Below are 8,540 nucleotides of genomic sequence, written 5' to 3' on the forward strand. Positions count from 1 at the left end.
AAAATAAAAAAGTAGCCTCTGCGCATGCGCATAACATAGATCCAACGAATCGTTGACTAAATTAATCGGCAACTATTTTTATAATCGTTTTTAATTGATTTAATCGATTAGTTGTTGCAGCCCTAAAATGGTTCTTGCAATATTTTTGGTGGTTTTTGTACTCGTTAGCTTTACAGATGCCATTCCTCTTCATGTTTTTTGTCCCAGAGGGCAAAACAATGAAGCTGATTTTCGTATATGTCTGAACTTTGGAGCTATAGTAATAACCTGAATGTAAGATGTGTAAAATACAGAGTCTCTGGATTTATATAAACCAAGCAAGTCTTTTCTTCCTGTCACTCACACAGACCAGTGACCTGGGAAGATTCAGCGACAACAAAGAGATCCTCTAAAAAAAAAAGTGCATTCTGAAAGATTGGGCAACGTATCAGATGAGTTAGATGCTGGTTTCAGGAAGTAGCTGACTAACTTTTTTTTTTTACATTCCCCCTTGCCCCAACATGTAAAATGGTATATTCAACTTGTCATTGTGCCTCATTCTTCTTGATTGCTGTTGAGTAATGGTTGTTTACGTTGTGGTTTTACAGTATAAGCCACCCATGGTCATCTTCTGGTTTATCTTGTCATAGTGCACGCTGCTGATTGCAGAAATTGACAAACAAATCCAGCAATTTTTCCCCCCAATTTTGTTTCCAGTTCAACTTTGGTGGAGGTCTGCGCCCTTAACTCTTAGGGGGAAGCGATGTGAGGTTTACGAACAAGATGGGTCTTTTGAACGGCAACAAACGACTGGCTGTTTTTTTTTTGTAATGCAAATTGTCCACCTGACTGGGCTGGAGTCACAAAAGTCCAAGAAAGCATAACATAGCAACATTTAGATGCACTTTTCTGGTTCATTGTTTTGCTATGACTTTGTAAAGTAGCCTGTGTGGAGTGAGACAATTGTGCATTCACATATTTTTATTTGTATTTTGTATATTTATACAAGGCATTCTAGGTTTTTATTGTACACTATTTCTTTCGGTGTTGTTAAAATGCTCTTGTGTGGAAATGTTCTCATTTAGGTTGATTTTTATGGAGGTGATTTGTAGGCTGTGTGCTTTTTATTGTGCCGCTAGGTGAGAGAAAACTAAATAATGATGGTGATAAGGTACAACCTTATGGAATGTTTACAAAAGCCAAATTGAATCATATTTTAGAACAGTGGTTCTCAAACTTTTTTTCACCAAGTACCCTCTCAGAAAAATCTTGCCTCTCCAAATACCACCATAATGACCAACATTAAAACGCAGTAGCGTAGTAGGCCTAAGTATTTAATAGAAACAAGGCAGAAGTTTTATTTAACACATATTTAATAGTTTTGCCCAATGTAACATTACACACAGATTGAACAGTGATACTGTGTTTGAATAATAGGAAAATAAAACACTGTACTTATATGAAGTGATTCTTTTGGCGTAACACGAGATGGAGCCTGCATGGTACCTGTGCCACAGTTTGTTTTGGTATATTTGAGTAAGAATTGGTAAAACAAAATGTAGTTATTCAGATCCAAATCTTATTTTATTACCGCTATCAGTGATTATTTCCTTTTGTAAACGCGAGCCAGTCTTCTGAACGGCTCTTTGAAAGGAACGACTCCCTTTAGAGAGTTATCTCTGCTAAGGATTGTCCTTCCTTCCATGTGAATGATAATAAGTCAAAACACTAATAGACGTCCCCTAAGTTGCATACGAGCCTTGTCGTGTGTGTGTGTGTGCGTGTGTGTGTGTGTGTGTGTGTGTGTCGTCTCAGTGAAGGTGTGTGAGTGTGTGGTGATTAAAGTGTGTCCATGCAAACAGCCCCCACCCCCCCATCATTTAATATGTGTGTGTGAGGCGATGCCTTCAGACGTCTCACATATGAGCGTCTGAAGGCATCAAGTCCTCCATGCTGATAATAATGAGCCCTCTGGGTGAGACTGGACTCATGCGCTATTTTTTATTTTTTTTGTCATACTACACACAGTCATGTCCCACTAATTAAAAACCAAGTCACTGCTCCTTCTCCTACTCCGCTTGCATTATGTCTTCGCAACCTGCTCTATTTTCATATGAAGTTATTTGTGTTCGCTCATGTTTTATCATTATTTCCGACCGCAGGACTTATTGGATCGAAGCCCGTTTCCTATGATAATGCCTTACTGTACATAATGAAATATGCGTTAATGTGAGGAGAGTCTGTTTACTCACAACTGCAGAGAGTACTGGGCATATAATAGAGGTAAGGTGGGAATTGATCCTAATAGTGTTTTGGCCATCATTTGAGGTGAATGCATTATTACTTTTACCATATTGACTCAAATGCAATATTTTTTTTCCCTTCAGCTGTATAAAACCACCAGTGAAGTTGGCATGTTGTGCAAATCGGAATTTAAAAACAGAATACAATGATTTGCAAATCCTTTTCAACCTACAAACCCTGTTTCCATATGAGTTGGGAAATTGTGTTAGATGTAAATATAAACGGAATACAATGATTTGCAAATCATGTTCAACCCATATTCAGTTGAATATGCTACAAAGACAACATATTTGATGTTCAAACTGATAAACTTTTTTTTTTTGCAAATAATCATTAACTTTAGAATTTGATGCCAGCAACACGTGACAAAGAAGTTGGGAAAGGTGACAATAAATACTGATAAAGTTGAGGAATGATCATCAAACACTTATTTGGAACATCCCACAGGTGAACAGGCAAATTGGGAACAGTCATTCCATGAAATGCTCAGTCATTCACAAACAAGGATGGGGCGAGGGTCACCACTTTGTCAACAAATGCGTGAGCAAATTGTTGAACAGTTTAAGAAAAACCTTTCTCAACCAGCTATTGCAAGGAATTTTGGGATTTCACCATCTACGGTCCGTAATATCATCAAAGGGTTCAGAGAATCTGGAGAAATCACTGCACGTAAGCAGCTAAGCCCGTGACCTTCGATCCCTCAGACTGTACTGCATCAACAAGCGACATTAGTGTGTAAAGGATATCACCACATGGGCTCAGGAACACTTCAGAAACCCACTGTCAGTAACTACGGTTGGTCGCTACATCTGTAAGTGAAAGTTAAAACTCTCCTATGCAAGGCGAAAACCGTTTATCAACAACACCCAGAAACGCCGTCGGCTTCGCTGGGCCTGATCTCATCTAAGATGGACTGATACAAAGTGGAAAAGTGTTCTGTGGTCTGACGAGTCCACATTTCAAATTGTTTTTGGAAACTGTGGATGTCGTGTCCTCCGGACCAAAGAGGAAAAGAACCATCCGGATTGTTATAGGCGCAAAGTTGAAAAGCCAGCATCTGTGATGGTATGGGAGTGTATTAGTTAGTGATGGGTCCGGCAACACAGATGCATCGGCGCATGCGTCGAGCTCATAGAGCGATACCCTGTGTCGGTGCGCGTATCGCTTTTAGAAAGTCACGTGACCGAACACGAGCTGTTTTGGTCACGTGACCGCTCATGAGCTGTTCTGGTCACGTGACCGCTCATGAACTGTATCGCACTGACGCCTGCGCGCCAAACTGTGTTTAGTAGGAAGCGGCGCAATGCGTGTTGTTGACGAACACCATTAGGGCCGCTTGTTGTCACTGTCACTCAAAGTTGCATTTCAAAATTACACAGAATAAATGTGTTTATTTTGTTTAGAATTCAGATGGGTTTGATTTGGTGCGCGGCATATATTGGCTGTGCGGCGCACGGTGTGCGCGGAGGACGCTTGAGCACTGCGCAATTGCGCAGGCGCACACCTTAGAGGGAACGTTGCTCACAGCGCACAGAGGAGGCGTCAGTGCGATACAGTTCGGTCACGTGACTTTCTAAAAGCGGTACGCGCACCGACACAGGGTTTCGCTCTATGAGCTCGACGCATGCGCCGATGCATCTGTGTTGCAGGACCTATCACTACTGTTACTAGAGAAGGTACAGGAATGACGGCGTGGCGAAGTTGGTAGAGTGGCCGTGCCAGCAATCGGAGGGTTGCTGGTTACTGGGGTTCAATCCCCACCTTCTACCATCCTAGTCACGATACATGTTCACATTATTTGACTGTATCTAAAAAAGATAAAAATATATTTTTATTTAAATGAAGATATGAAATAATCCTAAATGAAATACAATGACTTGGTTTATATTATTGTATATACTAGGTCATAAAATCAGTGTCAGTTGAGTCGGTCCATAGGTTGCCTGTAGGGATTTTTAATGTCCAGCAGATGTCAGTATTTAGTGACACAGTATCGACGCAGTATCAATACCGTTTTGCAATGTGTCGAAACGCTTCATGAGGCCTCATCAACCCATCACTAGTATTAGTGCCCAAGACATGGGTAACTTACACATCTGTGAAGGCGCCATTAATGCTGAAAGGTACATACAGGTTTTGGAGCAACATATGTTGCCATCCAAGCAACGTTACCATGGACGCCCCTGCTTATTTCAGCAAGACAATGCCAAGCCACGTGTTACATCAACGTGGCTTCATAGTAAAAGAGTGCGGGTACTAGACTGGCCTGCCTGTAGTCCAGATCTGTCTCCCATTGAAAATGTGTGGCGCATTATGAAGCCTAAAATACCACAAAGGAGATCCCCGGACTGTTGAACAACTTAAGCTGTACATCAAGCAAGAATGGGAAAGCATTCCACCTGAAAAGCTTAAAAAATGTGTCTCCTCAGTTCCCAAACATTTACTGAGTGTTGTTAAAAGGAAAGGCCATGTAACACAGTGGTGAACATGCCCTTTCCCAACTACTTTGGCATGTGTTGCAGCCATGAAATTCTAAGTTAATTATTATTTGCAAAAAAAAAATAAAGTTTATGAGTTTGAACATCAAATATGTTGTCTTTGTAGTGCATTCAATTGAATATGGGTTGAACATGATTTGCAAATCATTGTATTCCGTTTATATTTACATCTAACACAATTTCCCAACTCATATGGAAACAGGGTTTGTATATTCAATTGAATACACTGCAAAGACAAGATACTTAACGTTCGAACTGGAAAACTTTATTTTTGGCAAATATTAGCCCATTTGGAATTTGATGCCTGCAACATGTTTCTAAAAAGCTGGCACAAGTGGCAAAAAGGACTGAGAAAGTTGAGGAATGCTCATGAAACACTTATTTGGAATATCCCAAGGTTGAACAGTGTAATTGGGATCAGGTGGGTGCCATGATTGGGTATAAAAGCAGATTCCATGAAATGCTCAGTCATTCACAAACAAGGATGAGGCGAGGGTCACCACTTTGTGAACAAATGCGTGAGCAAATTGTCGAACAGTTTAAGAACAACATTTCTCAACGAGCTCTTGCAAGGAATTTAGGGATTTCACCATCTACGGTCCGTAATATCATCAAAAGGTTCAGAGATTCTGGAGAAATCACTGCACGTAAGTGATTATATTATAGATCTTCGATCCCTTATGCGGTACTGCATCAAAAAGCAACAACAGTGTGTAAAGGATATCACCACATGGGCTCAGGAACACTTAAGAAAACCACTGTCAGTAACTACAGTTGGTTGCTGCATCTGTAAGTGCAAATTAAAACTCTACTTTGCATAGCAAAAGCCATTTATCAACAACACCCAGAAACGCCGCCGGCTTAGCTGGGCCCGAGCTCATCTAAGATGGACTGATGCAAAGTGGAAAAGTGTTCTGTAAAGTGTTCTGTGGTCTGATGAGTCCACATTTCAAATTGTTTTTGGAAACTGTGGACGTCATGTTCCTCCGGAACAAAGAAGGGAAAAAAACATCTGAATCAAAAGCCAGCATCTGTGATGGTATGGGGGTGTATTAGTGCCCAAGACATGGGTAACTTACACATCTGTGAAGGCGCCATTAATGCTGAAAGGTACATACAGGTTTTGGAGCAACATATGTTGACATCCAAACAACGTTACCATGGACGCCCCTGCTTATTTCAGCAAGACAATACTGTATACGCGCTAACCAACAGGTGGCTCCAAGCAACTTTTCTGTAAGCGAGTCTGAGCTTTTCTTCCTGCCACTCAAACTGTAACCGAAATGCAGACATGTAAACACAGTTATTACTGTCATCAGATTGGGGTCATTTCCACCCTGCAAGAAGACATCTGACATTTGACCTCAACCCCCCTCATACGATTGTTGACATTTGAGCCCTAGCATGGTTGCATAAATGTTGGCCTCTACAGTGTGTTACTGTGCTCTATGTGCGTGCTACGGTGAGGTGGGCTCATTTAGAACTGCTCATGTTTTTACTGCCCTGACAATGAAGCCATCAATCTTTCATGAGCATCTCTTGAGGCACTGCTGCTTGAGGAGCTCTACTCCCTCTAGTGGCCACAAGGGGAAATAACCTTTACATGGCTGATCAATCCCTAGGCTTTGTGTGGCCCTATTTTCATCTTTATTATTATGTTTTAGTATTCTTGACGCCTAAAGCCCCGCCCCCTGCCCAACATACACGCACTCAGTATGCTTACATATACTAAAAAAAACAGTTATTTACTTTATTGAAACTAGTGTTTTAAAACCATTTTAAGGTTTTTGCCTGCAGCTTGTAATGTCTAGAAGAGTTTGTAGGGAGAAAAACTTTTTAGATAAACTATCGAGATCACATGTGTGTCAAACTCAAGGCCCGAGGGCCACATCTGGCCCACCACATCATTGTATGTGGCCCGCGAAAGCTTGGGAAAAATGTGTGTTAATAAAATACTTGATTTTTTTTTTACTAAATGCAAATAATTATTTTGATTTTGACAGGAAAAAATGCGTATCTTCGAAATGTTATTATCTAATAATGCCAATCATCACATTATCATATAGTGTATTGCAAAAATATGTTAGTAAAGATAACATTAGTTTTTTCATGAAAACATCTAATAATCGACTGCATAGTCGATGGTGTAATGATATGAGGTGATTAAAGGTATATATATATATTTTTTTTTAATCAGATCAATTTGAATTTTGATTAATCACAGGTTATTGCTCGCATGCATAATTTAAATTTAAAAAAAAAAAGGGCCCTCTGCAGGCAGCCATTACTACGATGTGGCCCTCAATGAAAACAAGTTTGACACCCCTGATCTGGATAATGTGATTGTAAACCAGTTCCCTTATGCATGTAAACACTCCCGTCCATCCATCGTTGTATCCGACGTGCCAGTTGTACCAACTTGACGCTCACACGTCGTGATCAGAAAGCCCACAATATTTACACCTTTATGTTTTCTTTTCATCAGTAACGGTTTTCATCAGGTGTTCAAAGCAGTGGAGTCCCTGGCCCATTTTAGCGGAGGCTCAAGTAGGGGATTAAAAAAAATTTGATTCGCATACGAATTGCAATGATCATTTATTCCGATTCTTTAAATCGATTCATCATTTTCAAAAATCGCATTTGTTTTTTAAAGAATGAATTTAAAACAATATGTTTTTAGGTCATCTCCATTCTTACTCGCTGTGCGTATAAATCAGCAACAAAAATGAGGTTTTGTAACATGTAACCTGTTTTGTTAAAGTTAAAGTTAAAGGTTTTATTGAAATGACTCTACCAAATAATACAATGTGAATCGTGAATCACCCAAATATAGACTCCCTAAAATATCCTTAAACACCTCTAAATTAGTTTGTGTTGTTTTATTTATTTATTTTTTCAAGTTATGTTTTTTGTTTTTACAAAGAAGTGCCGATAAGTTTAATATAAAGTAGCCAGAATGTGCCTTTTAATAATCATACATTATTCACTGAAATATAGTTATAAATATGTCAAGTTTCCCATAAGGTAGCTGATTCCTGTAAGATTAACACTATATGTCATCATTATTATATTATATCCATCCATCCTTTTTCTACCGCTTGTCCCTTTCGGGGTCGCAGGTTGGGGATGGAGCCTATCTCAGCTGCATTCGGGCGGTAGGCAGGGTATATTATATTATAGTGTATATTTTATGTTATATTATTACTGCATGTACTGGGGGGTTGAGCCTCCCGTCTTTAAAAACTAGTGACGCCTCTGTTTCGAACTTTAATCAAGGTTCTTTGAACGCACCACAGTTATGTGCTATGAAATGCAATTTAATGGTGAAACTTCGAAATAACCTCGTCATATGCTGCCACAAATATTTGTCATATGTTTACCTTTATTCTATCACATCATCCTGGTCCCCAAATGCTTTGAATACGTCGGTTTTGAGGGAACAGTGTTCCATGCTGGAGGAATGAACAATTTTGGATTTTTGCAAAGACATTCCTAAGTAAGTCAACCAAATTGTTTACATCAAAATTGACTTAATCTGAACTTTGATGATGTCCTAGTGAATAACTGAGGGAGTCAAATGTAAGAAAAAGTCCTTTATAAAGCCCAGGCAATGGTGGCCCTAAACAACTACATATAGTGTTAATGCCACGGGCCGGCCCGGGATAGATACATACATTGTATGCATCATACTATAGGGGGTGTTTTAGCTACCACAAAAATAAATATTGTTAAGTGAATATGTCTTCCATGAAGCCCTTG

The sequence above is a fragment of the Entelurus aequoreus genome, linkage group LG02 (assembly GCF_033978785.1).
Source record: "Entelurus aequoreus isolate RoL-2023_Sb linkage group LG02, RoL_Eaeq_v1.1, whole genome shotgun sequence".
NCBI lineage: Eukaryota > Metazoa > Chordata > Actinopteri > Syngnathiformes > Syngnathidae > Entelurus > Entelurus aequoreus.